At 49.0% G+C, this 14,042-nt stretch overlaps 1 non-coding gene across 1 annotated transcript; it reads left to right on the forward strand.

The window, feature by feature from the left end:
* trnal-uag (transfer RNA leucine (anticodon UAG)) lies at positions 1-82 on the forward strand. Its single transcript has one exon. It is a non-coding gene; the product is annotated as a tRNA-Leu (tRNA).
* Positions 83-14,042: the final 13,960 nt, after the last annotated feature.

Below are 14,042 nucleotides of genomic sequence, written 5' to 3' on the forward strand. Positions count from 1 at the left end.
GGTAGCGTGGCTGAGTGGTCTAAGGTACTGGATTTAGGCTCCAGTCTCTCTGGGGGCGTGGGTTTGAATCCCACTGCTGCCAAATATTAATGTTTTAAGACCTGCAATACAATCAGTAAAAGCGCTTTTTGTTAGGCTGCGGGAGGTGTTTAGAGATAGACTTTCTAAAAGACAGGCTTAACATCAAGGCAGAAAAAATATTTTTTCTCAATAGAAATTCTCTTTGGCACGTTCAGCTTTATGTAGGGAACAACGTCTGCCGAGATCACTTTTGAGGCAGTGCACATGATAGTGTACCGGCAAGTACATTTAATATTGGCTGTGGTGGTGAGCTGCTTTTGTCTGTGAAACTTTTAATTCTTCACGCCGAATCGTTGGCAGGGGTAAAGCTTATTAAATCTTTGAACATAGCGCTCCATCAGAAATACTTTGTTCGTGATCAAAAGAGATCAGAGGATTAACTTCATGGATTCACATAGCATACCTTACAGGAAAGATTTAAAAAGGGAATTGATTGTGCTTCCTGATGTTGTTCCTGTCGTTTCTTTGGATACAAAGGTGAATGTTCTTTGACGTTCTGCTAGAGTATCCACTGGGTGGGCTTTATCAATCAGCTCGGAGAGGTCATCAGTGCTCTGTCTCTGGAAAATAATCAGCACTGTCGTTTTTCCCTGTGCTGTCTTTTAAAACATATAAGATCACGAGTTTACAGATTTCTCCAAATAACAACTATACATTTTAACCCAGCGGTTAGCATTCCTTCAATCCAATAGTTTTACTCCGGGTAAAAAGCAGCGAAATATATAGAGAGATTATATTCAAATATTTAAACGTTCTTATTGGATTACCTGTATGGAGATATCGCTCAGAATTCCTAATATGATTTTGAGTTCAGTTTTGCTTTACTACTTTCAGAGTCTTTTATTGACCTTGCTGAAGCAGAGAAGTGACATAATCACAAATGCGACTTACCTGTGCTGCTGTTTTTGGTTAATAATGATTATTGCAAGGAAAAAAAACAGCTCCTTGCATTAAGAGCAAGAGCAACCAACACGCTCGCTTGTTGAGTTGGGTTTTTTTTCCGTGGTGCTCTTCCTCAGATGCAAAGTTATTTGGCGAGCAAGGACCTCTGAGAAGGAGCCTGAATCCATCAAGAACTCAGAAATTCTAATATCGCACTACTGTCTTGTGTACAGAGATCTGCTTCTTCCTTTTTGAGTGTTTTGGTGTTTAAGAGCACGCTTCCTACCTCGAATGTTAGTTTCAGGAGATGTGCTACCGGATAAATGATTATCTTGAAAAGGTTTGGGGATGCACTGGCCGGGATTAAAACCCGGCTCAATTATTTGGAAGTCACCTGTACTACCAACACACTTCTAAGAAGCACCCGCACATTTTCGCAACCCTCTCTCTCACCTACAAAGTTATGAAGACACAGACGACCAATGAAAACTAATTTGATTCACCCAAGGCTTCACTCTTCTGTTGTGATGTTGTTTTAATTAGTGTTAGCTGTGATGAGGTATTGTTTCTGTCTCTTAAAGTTTAAGAGTCTGCTCCTTTCTTCCTGGTATAGAAAAAAACATGTTCCATCTTTGTTTACAAACACCACTGTAAATTATTTGTCCATCTCTAAAGCCTGTGTGTATTGACAAGGCAATTCAAAAGCACATATTAAATAAGAACACGATCCTTCTTGTTACCATTCCTGTGGTTGGAGCGTTGTTTCGCCCTTTAACGTTCTTCTACAATATTTACAGACAGGGCTTTATCACTGGAGTTGTGTGCATCGGTCCATGAACATCAACTGTACTGCTGTTTTTCTATGCGTAATTTAATCGCAAGCACTTAAAAGATGCAAAAAGATTTCAAGGAAAACATAATTGAAAGACAGTCGAGTAAGGAGGTAGAAAAACGCTCTCCCCCATTGAAGAATCAACCACCGTCGCCCATGTGACTGGATATAAAAATAAATTAATCATTTCAATTATTCATGAAGGGTGGATTGTGGTCAGTGAACATATGCACATCTTTAAGTCAGTTCCACCATCTGTGCCATAGGGGATGTAGTTCAATGGTTTTCATGTATGAAGTTCCGAGTTCAATCCCTGGCATCACCAGATGTCTTACATTACTGTGCTCACATCGCAATCTTCTGTTGAGTGAGAACTCTTTGCTCGTGTTCATAGAGAGACAGGTTTACACAATTAAACTCAGTCACACACGAAGTGCTACAGTGTTGCTCTGCTGTTTTAAATGTACCTCCAAAGCATTTTGTTCTGTTAACTACCAAATGATTTGAACTAATTTTACATCATATTCAGGAAATCCAGAGAAGGTCATCAGACTTTTAGTGGCTGTTGAAGAAAACACCTGTTGAATCTCACCAGGGATTTCTTGAGAGATCATTCAGCAAGCGAGTTAACAGGGGTTAACGTAGAGAGTGGCGGAGGTGGGATGTCAGGGCTTGACGTCACTGCTTTATGCAAAGAATGGAGGGGTGGTCGTCAGGGCTATATGACTGTGCTTCACGCAGAGAGTGGTGGGGGTGTGATGTCAGGGCCATACGACAGTGCTTTACACAGAGAGTGGCGGAGGTGGGATGTCAGGGCCTGACAACACAGCTTAACGCAGAGAGTGGATGGGTGGGTGTCAGGGCCATATGACACTTCTTTACGTAGAGAATGGCGGGGGTGGGATGTCAGGGCTTGACGACACTGCTTTATTCAAAGAGTGGAGGGGTGGGTGTCAGGGCTATATGACAGTGCTTTCCGCAGAGAGTGGTGGGGGTGGGATGTCAGGGCCATATGACACTGCTTTACACAGAGAATGGAGGAGGTGGGATGTCAGGGCCTGAAAACACAGCTTAACGCAGAGAGTGGAGGGGTGGTGTCAGGGCCATACGACACTTCTTTACACAGAGAGTGGTGGGGGTGCGATGTCAGGGCCATATGACACTGCTTTATACAGAGAGTGGCGGGGGTGGGATGTCAGGGCCTGAAGATACTGCTTTACGCAGAGAGTGGCGGAGGTGGGATGTCAGGGCCTGACAACACAGCTTAACGCAGAGAGTGGAGGGGTGGGCGTCAGGGCCATACGACACTTCTTTATGCAGAGAGTGGTGGGGGTGGGATGTCATGGTTATACGACAGTGCTTTCCATTGAGAGTGGTGGGGGTGGGATGTTATGGCCATAAGACACTGCTTTATGCAGAGAGTTGAGGGATTGATGTCAGGGCCATATGACAGTGCTCCACTCAGGCCTCTGCTTGAATTTGTACTCCTCCTCTCTCCCTACCTCTACCTCTATGATATTTGCACTTTCTGGAGAGGCGATTTTCTCCACTTCAGTAGCCCGATTGCGTGGAGAGGGCTGTAGAATGTGGCACCGCCTTTCCTGCTCCGTCCATGACAGGCGTGCTGGTCTCTGGAGAGAGAGCACGGTCCATCAGCGCACTCCAATAAAGGCACTGGAAGCAGCTGAAACGCATTGGCGAAGCTCAGCACTGGGCCGCTGGGCACATCTTACCACTGTTTCCGTAGTGTAGTGGTTATCATAGTGGATTGTAGTGGATGGGAGACCTCCTGGGAAAAACTAAGGTTGCTGCTGGAAGAGGTGTTAGTGGGGCCAGCAGGGGGCGCTCACCCTGCGGTCCATGTGGGTCCTAATGCCCCAGTATAGTGACGGGGACACTATACTGTAAACAGGCGCCGTCCTTCGGATGAGACGTAAAACCGAGGTCCTGACTCTCTGTGGTCATTAAAAAATCCCAGGGCGCTTCTCGAAAAGAGTAGGGGTGTAACCCCGGTGTCCTGGCCAAATTTCCCCCCTGGCCTTTACCCCATCATGGCCTCCTAATAATCCCCCTCTATGAATTGGCTACATTACTCTGCTCTCCTCCCCACTGATAGCTGATGTGTGGTGAGCGTTCTGGCGCACTATGGCTGCCGTCGCATCATCCAGGTGGATGCTACACATTGGTGGTGGTGGAGGAGAGTCCCCATTACCTGTAAAGCGCTTTGAGTGGAGTGTCCAGAAAAGCGCTATATAAGTGTAAGCAATTATTATTATTATTATCATGTTCGCCTCGCATGCGAAAGGCCCTCGGTTCGAAACCGGGCGGAAACAGACTGGCTTCTTTTGTCGCATACAAATGGGTTGTACAACTTTTAACTAGCAAATGGAAGAGGGCTGAAGTAAGAGACAAGATGTAAATAGGGTTAACTTAAGTCAGTTCTGCCTGAAAATTAGACTTCTAAGCAACAGGGGTTTATGGCAGGAAAGGGGGTTAACTGATAAGGATTCCAGATGCGAGGGGGCATAATCTTAAACTGACCATTTGGCCAGGGTCTCTTAACTGGCCAAATACCACGACCCCCCCCTTACCATAACACCGAATGACGTCTGAAGCAGCAAGGAAGGACTATATAACCTAAAAGTTTGTACCGGCACATCGAACAATACTTCGGTTTTGTTGTTTCTTGTGTCCGTCATGGCAGTGAACAGGTCCTGGTTACAGGATCTCTAAAAAAGGAAATAAAGACTGAAATCAGATCCGACCCACCATGCTGCCACGGTGACGGTGCACTGCCCAGTGAAAGTGGCAGCCTGTCCCTGGACTGTGGGAAACTGGAGCACCTGGAGGAAACCCCCACAGACCAGGGAGAGAACATGCAAACTCCACACAGACAGCACCCACACCCCAGGTCCAGCACTGTGAAGCATGCCCGACGATGCGGAAGGGCTTTTACAAATGAGTGTGTAACTCACACTGGTGCCCAGGATGGCCTGCTACCGGAACGCAACCTAATTTTCTTAATGCAGTTTGTTCGAAGCGGTTTGCAGGAGCTGGAGGTGAGGACTGAGCTGGGGTCCAGTGTGCAAGAGTGACTACTGATGTCGTGTGTGTGTGTGTGTGTGTGTGTGTGTGTGTGTGTGTGTGTCTGGATCATTGTGAGCGCCGTCAGGTTTGTGTATTTGTTTAAACAAGAGGATGTGTCTGTGCGGGTCTGACTCTGTGTGAGGGTGCAGCTCTAACTGTTCGCGCGCGGGCGTGTCTATCTCTCTACAATGCATGAGGGGCTAAATCTGCCTCTGAGAAACTGACTTTTCAGAAGAAAAATCTATGAAAAGGCACGGCCTGGCCCTCTTCTCTTGCTCCCGACGTATAACACACTGGGGGATGAAGCTGGTGTCTTCAGCTGTAACCCTAGCTATTTATGCAAACAGCTCTTTTATGAAAAGCAGCTCTAGGCCTAGACAAGAGGAACAGATAAAACAAATCTTAGATTTATGGCTTATTCAAAGCAGACTGAGCGCTGCTATACTGTATGTAGGAGCCAGAGATGAAGAATGAGCTATTTAAGGAAATCAGGAGTGTGAGAGAGGGAGTGTGTGTTTTTCCTCCCAATAGAGAAGGCTTGTGGTTCTTTCTGCTTTTCTGCACAGGCTGCCAACATAAGTACGTGTTGGGTTCTTGGTTTGAATGCTCGAGTTGTCAGGCTGGCGTTTTTTGTTCCTATTGGAGCCCATAATTGTGAACAAGGCGCTTGAGGACGTCTCTGTGCAGGTGTGCGTTTGTAATGACGTGTGTGCGCATCTCTGTAGCGGATGTTTCAGTAAAAAAACGCATTTAAAACATTCAACCTTTTCATGTTCCTAATATTCTTTCATTCTTCACAATAATAACTAAGGTTGCTGCTGGAAGAGGTGTTAGTGGGGCCAGCAGGGGGAACTCTCACCCTGTGGCCCATGTGGGTCCTAATGCCCCAGTATAGTGACGGGGACACTGGAAAAACTGTAAACAGGTGCCGTCCTTCAGATGAGACGTAAAACCGAGGTCCTGACTCTCTGTGGTCATTAAAAATCCCGGGGTGTTTCTCGAAAAGAGTAGGGGTTTTACCCCAGTGTCCTGGCCAAATTTCCCATTGACCCTTACCAATCATGGCCTCCTAATAACCCCCATTTATGAATTGGCTTCATTACTCTGCTCTCCTCCCCACTGATAGCTGGTGTGTGGGGAGCGTTCTGGCGCACTATGGCTGCCGTCGCATCATCCAGGTGGATGCTGCACATTGGTGGTGGTGGAGGGGAGTCCCCATGTCCTGCAAAGCGCTTTGAGTGGAGTGTCCAGAAAAGCACTATATAAGTGTAAGCAATTATTATTCATTATAATGTAATAAGTCCATTATTTCTCACCCCTCCATTGCAAGGCATACACAACACAAACACCAGGAACAATTATCTCAGAAGTGAATTGCAAATGTATTGAGTTGTGATGCAACTGTAACTTGAACCTAACATGACTGTGGCGTGCATTTTTGAAATTGCATTTTCACAGCTGAAATACAAAATGAAGCTGATCGCAGTCCAAACTCAAGGTATTGTTGTAAAACTAAATATTCAACATGTTTCTACCTGTCCCTTTTCAGCTCACTCAGAAGTCCACAGCCTGCAGCCTGGTGCCTCTCTGTCTCCCCCCTCCACACTGCTGGTCCAGTGGAGGTGCTGTTTGATCCTGCACGATCTGTCCAGAATCGTATAGTCTTACTGAGCAGCGCAGGGCTCCCTGGCCCCAGGTACGAACAGTGAGTGTCAGTGCAGAACAGCTCTCTGACACTCCGCTCCCTCACTCCAGCTGATCAGGGCAACTACACAGTGAGGGACCTTAATGGAAGCAGTATCAGCACTGTGATCGTCACTGTGGGTGGTGAGCAGGTCTACAGTAAGATCACTAGAGGGCTCTATATTCTTGACAGAGTGTGTTCTTATATCATCCTCTGTCCTGATTGTCTTTCAGCTCACAGAGACAATGTCACCCTGCAGCCTGAAGCCTCTCTGTCTGTCCCTCTGTTCACTGGAGAGCCAGTGGAGGTGCTGTTTGATCCTGCAGGAGGTGGAAACTGGACCTCAGTGTGTTCTGTCCAGAACAGCACAGCCAGCTGTGTCCCCCAGTACAGTTTTTTTTTATTTTTGATGATTAGCCATATGTTGATTACAATATTGTACATAATGTATAATTTGAACTCGATATTTTTCAGGAGTGAATGATTGTATATTTTCAGAATAAATTTCGAAACCAAATTATTGTCCCTCGATCTCTGTCTCTCTCTCGTCCTGCTGTCTGTCTGTCCCTGCCTCTCTGTCTCTCTCTCTTTCAGCCCCGTCTGTCAGTCTGTCTGTCCTTCTCTCTCCTTCCTCTCTCTCTCTCCTTCCGCTCTCTCTCTCGGTTTGTTTGTCCCTCAATCTCAATCTTTCTCTTTGCCTGCTGTCTTTCTGTGCCTTCATCTTTGTGTCTCTCTCTCCTTCCTTTCTGTCTGTCTCTCTGTCTGTCCTGCGTTGTCCCAGCTGGGCCTGTCTCCCCGGCTCTCTGCCTTCAGCTCTGTTCGCCGATGTCCCACCAGCCCGTCTCTCTCTCAGCCTGTCTCTTGACTTGCAGGAGGAAGAGGAGGTGGAGACAGCTCCTCCGGCAGGAGAGAGGAAGAAGGTCAGTGCTGGTCCCACCCTGCCTCCTGTCCTGTCTGTGGTGGAGTTTCGCCATCTTGTCTGTCTTGTCAGCCCTGTCTGTCAGTGTCTCTCTCCTCCTCCTCTCTGTGCTGTGGTGTCCAGTCAGTGTGTCTCTCTCCTCCTCCTCTCTGTCCTGTGGTGTCCAGGCAGTGTGTCTCTCTCCTCCTCCTCTTCTCTGTCCTATGGTGTACAGTGGGTCAGTATTAGTGGGCTACACCCAGGATCACTCACTGCGAGTGTGATCTCAGCAGAGTCTCTGTACTCTTGGGACACTTGACTCACCTGTCTCTCTCTTTCTCTCCCTGTGCTGTCCCTCTCCTGCCCCCTCTCTCCCTCCTCGGACTCCAGCTGGAGGAGGTCCAATCACCACCTCCTGTGAGACAGAAGAAAAAGAAGGTGGGTAATGCTCTGATCCTCTCTTTACTCCTGTCCAGTGTCCAGTCAGTGTGTGTGTATGAACCCCTCTCTCTCTCAGTGCAGTGTTCATGTACTGGAGTGTCCAGTCAGTGTGTGTGTATGAACCCCTCTCTCTCTCAGTCCAGTGTTAATGTCCTGGAGTGTCCAGTCCGACTCTTAACGTGACTCTCCTGTCTCTGCTTCAGAAGTGCTGGTGCGTCTTTTTAAAGTCCCTGAGCTGCATGTCGGTGGAGACAGATGATAAGGACGAGCCGATGGAGGCGGCGGAGACCGTGTGTCAGGAGAGGAAGAGCGAGGGAGAGGAGGAGCAGGCTGCCGGGAAGGACAAGAAGAAGAAGAGGAGGTGCAGGTGAGCAGACAGGGGGACGCCGCCCGGTCGTGTCTGTGATTCAAGGAGGAGTCTCCTCTTGCTGTTTGATGTCATGGTGATGTCCATGTCTGTGTCCCTCACACCTGCAATAACAATATTCTTTCCAGGTTCCTTTCCTGGTTCTGTGCCAGCTAAGATCGGAGTCGCCTTCCCCACCAAGGACTGGACTGGACTGGACTGGAGCTGAGGGACACCAGACTGGACTGGACTGGAGCCAAGGGACCCCAGACTGTGCTGGACCGAAGCTGACGGAACCCAGACTGTACTGGACCGGAGCTGAGAGACACCAGACTGGACTGGACTGGAGCTGAGGGACCCCAGACTGTGCTGGACCGAAGCTGAGGGACCCCAGTCTGTGCTGGACCAAAGCTGAGGGACCCCAGTCTGTGCTGGACCGAAGCTGAGGGACCCCAGTCTGTGCTGGGCCAAAGCTGAGGGACCCCAGTCTGTGCTGGACCGAAGATGAGGGACTCCAGACTGTGCTGGACCAAAGCTGAGGGGCCCCAGACTGGACTGGACTGGAGCTGAGGGGCCCCAGGCTGTGCTGGACCGAAGCTGAGGGGCCCCAGACTGGACTGGACCAAAGCTAAGGGACCCCAGACTGTGCTGGACTGAAGCTGAGGGACCCCAGTCTGGACCGAAGCTGAGAGACCCCAGTCTGTGCTGGACCGAAGCTGAGGGACCCCAGTCTGGACTGGAGCTGAGGGACCCCAGTCTGGACCGAAGCTGAGGGACCCCAGTCTGTGCTGGGCCGAAGCTGAGGGACACCAGTCTGGACTGAAGCTGAGGGACCCCAGACTGTGCTGGACCGAAGCTGAGGGACCCCAGTCTGTGCTGGACCGAAGCTGAGGGACCCCAGACTGTGCTGGACCGAAGCTGAGGGACCCCAGACTGGGCTGCACTGGAGCTGAGGGACACCAGACTGGACTGGACTGCACTGGAGCTGAGGGGCCCCATACTGGACTGGACCAGAGCTGAGGGGCCCCAGACTGGACTGGACCGGAGCTGAGGGACCCCAGACTGGACTGGACCAGAGCTGAGGGACCCCAGATCCCAGTCTGGAATGAAGCTGAGGGACCCCAGTCTGGACTGAAGCTGAGGGACCCCAGACCCAAGTCTGGACTGAAGCTGAGGGACCCCAGACTGGACTGTGGAAAACTTTCATATTATCTCCACCTGAGTCCTCAGATCGTCTGCATGACCTTGAATCATTAAGTATTATTTTAAGGTCCTGTGATGATCGTAAGATGGGGGGGGGGGGGGGTGTCCCTTGACATTAATCTGTATTGTAATTTTTGTTCTTTTGTTAAGCATCATTAAAATGTTTTTTAAAAAAAGCTTTTGGTTTTTTCCCTCCCCACCCCGAAACGAACGAACAGAGTCTGTCTTTCTTTTTCATCCCGGAGAGTTTGTGGTTGATGGATTGAGGCCGAGAGCCCTCGTTGTCGGCGTGCCACCAGTTAGCGGGGCTAAAGCAGGGGGGGCATCGTGTCCAATACTCCTTGAAACGAGACAGATTTCAAGCCACCTCCGTCTGAAGAGGAGGAAGTTGACCACGAACTCCAGGGTGTCCTAGGAAGCTCTTTACCCATCGTTTGCCCAGCAGCCATCTCACCCTGCAGCTCCCAGCTGGCAGCCCCCTCCCCACTGGAGCCCAGCAGGTAGAAGCCTGGTCAGTACCTGGAGGGGAGACTCCTGGGAAAAACTGAGGTTGCTGCTGGGAGAGGTGTGAGTGGGGCCAGCAGGGGGCGCTTTCACCCTGCGGTCTGTGTGGGTCCTGATGCCCCAGTATAGTGACAGGGGAAACTGGACTGTAAACAGGCGCCGTCCTTCGGATAAGACGTCAAACCGAGGTCCTGACTCTCTGTGCTCATTAACAATCCCGGGGTGTCTCTGGAGAAGAGTAGGGGTGTTACCCCAGTGTCCTGACCTGATTCCCCCCCTGGTCTTGACCCATCATGGCCTCCTTATCACCCCCCCTCTCTGAACTGGCTCCATCCCTCTGCTCTCCTCCCCACTGAGAGCTGCTGTGTGCTGAGCGGACTGGAGCATCATCCAGGTGGGGGCTGCACACTGGGGGGGCTGGAGGGGATCCCCCTGACCTGGGAAGAGCTCTGAGTGGAGAGTCCAGACTTATTAATTATTATTATTATTCGTGCTGCACTGGGCTTCAGTCCTGGCAGTGAGAGGGGGACTCTGTGATCAGTACAGATACTTATGACTGTCTAATAATACACGATAGAAATGGAAAACAGGGTAGCGCTGTAGTCTCTTCGAAACGTTTTGAACTGCCAGAAGAAGTTTTCACAACCCGGACTCGTGAAGGTACAGCTCTTCTCCCTTCGTCTGGAGCAAGGTGAGAGAAAAACACCAGAGAGAAACGGTCTCCGAAAGAGAAGCGTACACCGGGAAAAACACGACGGGGTCATTACAAATGGGAATAGGAGTTCTTTTTATCTTTTCCGGACGTCAGTTGTATCGTGTCCTGGTGATTTCTCCCGTTTCGAACGGAGTTCAATGTCACGTTTCTACTTTATTAGAGAGAGGCACTGAACTTTGGGGAACGTGACATCCACCCAGTATTACTAGTAGGTTGATAAATATAAATGTTCTTTTTCCCCCCGTATGATACCTCGCGAAATATAACGATGGCCAACTCCTTAAGTCGAAATTTAAACCCTTCTCACGCTACAAGACAGTCCGTCAACATCGCCGCGGCCCGAAGCGCGACCTTCGGTATGACGTTGGCCAAAGGGGGTGGGGTAGGTACTTCACAGCCGGGGGAAGCCCCTATCACGTGAGAGGGGTGCGGCGGGCGACGAGCCCCCGGGGGCGAAGAGAAGTTGATTTGCGTGGGGTGTGGAAACACGACACGACCGGGCAAACGAGCCGTTTTTTTTTTTTGTTTTGTTTTTTCAGAACATCAGAACAACCGCAGAGATGACCATCGATCCACTCCGGACGTTTCCTTTTTTGTCCTTTTTGGCCTCCAAAATAAAAAAAAAACTGGGATCCATCGTGGCGTTGCCAAATTAAAACGTCAACCACTTTTCGGGCTTTCGTGCTGTCCATGATGAAACCGTCATGGTTGTGTAAGCATATGTTACGTCACAGACCGGCGGCGCTCGGACGTGAGGAGTGTCGTTACGTTTTTGAAATGGCACGTCAGACAAGATCTCTGACAAGATCTCTGAAAAACCCAAACCTGTAAGATTCAATTTCAATTCAGTTTTTTTTATATAGCGCCTTTCACAACAAGAATGCCCCAAGGCCGCGAACAAAGGAGTTGTTCCACACCCCCGCCACCCTCTGTGTACAGTAGAGCCCCCTGTACTGACTGGAGGAGCTCACCCAGCTGTGTCTGGAGAGAAGCCGGGGTATCGGCTTCAACCACAGGGCTGGGCGGCTTGTTCCCCACCCCCACCCCCTTCTGTGTACAGAAGAGCCTCCTGTCCTGACTCCAGTAGGAAATGTCACCTGGAGGCAACACACCGGCTTCTTTTAACAGATCACCTCGGGAATCGGGAACAACGGAGCTGTGTGCGGCCGTCTGTACGGAGGGGTTCAGCGCGGAAGGGCTCCGGGCTCGGGTCTGGACCCGGAGAGGGGGGAGACTGTCTGTGTGGAGTCTGCATGTTCTCCCTGTGTCCTTCGGGTCCAAAGACAGGCTTTTGGGCTAATTGGCTTCTGGGAAAACTGGCCCTGGTGTGTGTGTGTCCTGTGATGGAGTGCTGTCCTGTCCAGGGTGTGTGAGTGAGTGTGTGTTTGTCATGTGATGGACTGGTTCCTGTCCAGGGTGTGTGAGTGTGTGTGTCTGAGTGTCCTGTGAGGGACTGGTGTCCTATCCAGGTTGTGTGTGTGTGTGTCCTATGAGGGACTGGTGTCCTGTTCAGGGTGTGTGAGTGTGTGTGTGTGTGTGTGTGTGTGTGTGTGTGTGTGTGTGTGTGTGTGTGAGTGTGAGTGTGAGTGTGAGTGTGAGTGTGAGTGTGAGTGTGAGTGTGTGTGTGTGTGTGTCCTGTGAGTGACTGGTGTCCTGTCCAGGGTGTGTGAGTGTGTGTGTGTCCTGTGATGGACTGGTGTCCTATCTAGGGTGTGTGTATGTCCTGTGATGGACTGGTGTCCTGTCCAGGGTGTGTGAGTGAGTGTGTGTGTGTCCTGTGATGGACTGGTGTCCTGTCCAGGGTGTGTGAGTGTGTGTGTCTGTGTGTCCTGTGATGGACAGATGGTACCAAGCCTGGACACCCATGAGACACTGGCTTCCTCAGAAGACTCTCACGGAGGGCACACTGTCCCTAACCCGGGTCCAGAAGAAACTACAGTGATCTATAATTCCTGCGCCTCGGAAGGGTTTATGACGTCTATGTCAGGCGCCCGCGCCCGTGGACCGGCGGTTTGGCGTCGCGCTCCAAAGCTCGAGCTTCGGTGCGAGGCAGGGCGGGAGGGAGTCGATGTGGCCTCGGCGCCATCTTTGCTGGTGAGTCAATTGTGACCGTTGCGGTACAATAAACCATCAATAAACCTTTTCCCACCCCGTCCAGTATTTCTGTCGCGGCCCACGTCCCTTACAATCGACAAACTATAAAAAAACAGTAGCCCTTCGCAACATTACACGCCATTTTTTTTTATTTTAAACGTCCGCTAGATACGCAGGTGGCTCGATACCTGTCTTATCCTCGCCGGCGTCTTTATACCGGCAAGTGAATTTTATTTGGGGTCCCTCAGAATTGTGACAGAAATGTCAGTGAACCACAATAAAAAACGAAACTTTTTTTTTAAAGGCGGTGAATGGATTTTTTGAGTAACCGTGTAGCGACTAACGTAAGGAAAAAAAGTTGTCTTTCCCTACGAAGACGTTTTGGTACAGGACTTTCTTTAAATATCAGTTGTGCATAGCGTTTTACAAAAAGTTGATGATGATCTTGGAGATAATTGCAAAGGAAAATTGAGATAACTACCAAAACATTACGTGTGAAACGACAGGACAGAACTTTGAACCCACAAAGAAACAAAGGTATGAAATATTGCCTCGTCATGGGGGGTTGATAATTGTAGTAAGTGTTCCTAATTTTCGTAAAGAAATGTATATTATGGGAGTCACACGTGAGATTTAGTGTATATACGTTTCATATTGTGCATATATACGGGGTTAAAAAGTGGAATGAGTATGATTATAAACTCGTTTGTCCTATAATCAGATAATTTTTGAACAAGCTTTGATTAGACAGGTGAAAAACAACATCAGATCCTTTTTTTAATATATTCTCACGTCTGAATATCAGCTTCTCCCCTCTGGCCAACATTTCAGGGCTCCCAGGTGTAGATCCCAAATTGAAACAAATATTAATTTGTTACCCAGTTAAACAGTTAATAGAAGTGAGTGACCAGGGTAAATTAAGGTGGGTCAGTGTAAACTGTTTATTCTGGACCAGACTTCGTCATGTGTGATATGTCATGACTTCTTATATTAAGTTTTATCTTTATATTTAGTTCTACATGTGTAATAGATGCGATGTGTGTCCATAAAAAGGTTTCTCCAGGGGAAAATCAAGTTCGTTTTAAAACCGTGTTTCCTTTTTAGGGTACGTTTGCATTCCAAGTGTGGGGTTTTTGCCTTTTTATCATATTTTGGATGTGAATCCGTGGTATTTTTGCTGAGACAAGTTGCCTTTCTTATACGCGGAGGGATCTGCTCGTGAGATGTCCGCTTGGTCCATTTCTGAGCTCAGTATAAGGTGTAGAAAGCATGACT

The sequence above is a fragment of the Lepisosteus platostomus genome, chromosome 5, assembly GCF_059453375.1.
Source record: "Lepisosteus platostomus isolate fLepPlt1 chromosome 5, fLepPlt1.hap1, whole genome shotgun sequence".
In the NCBI taxonomy this organism is placed as follows: Eukaryota; Metazoa; Chordata; class Actinopteri; order Semionotiformes; family Lepisosteidae; genus Lepisosteus; species Lepisosteus platostomus.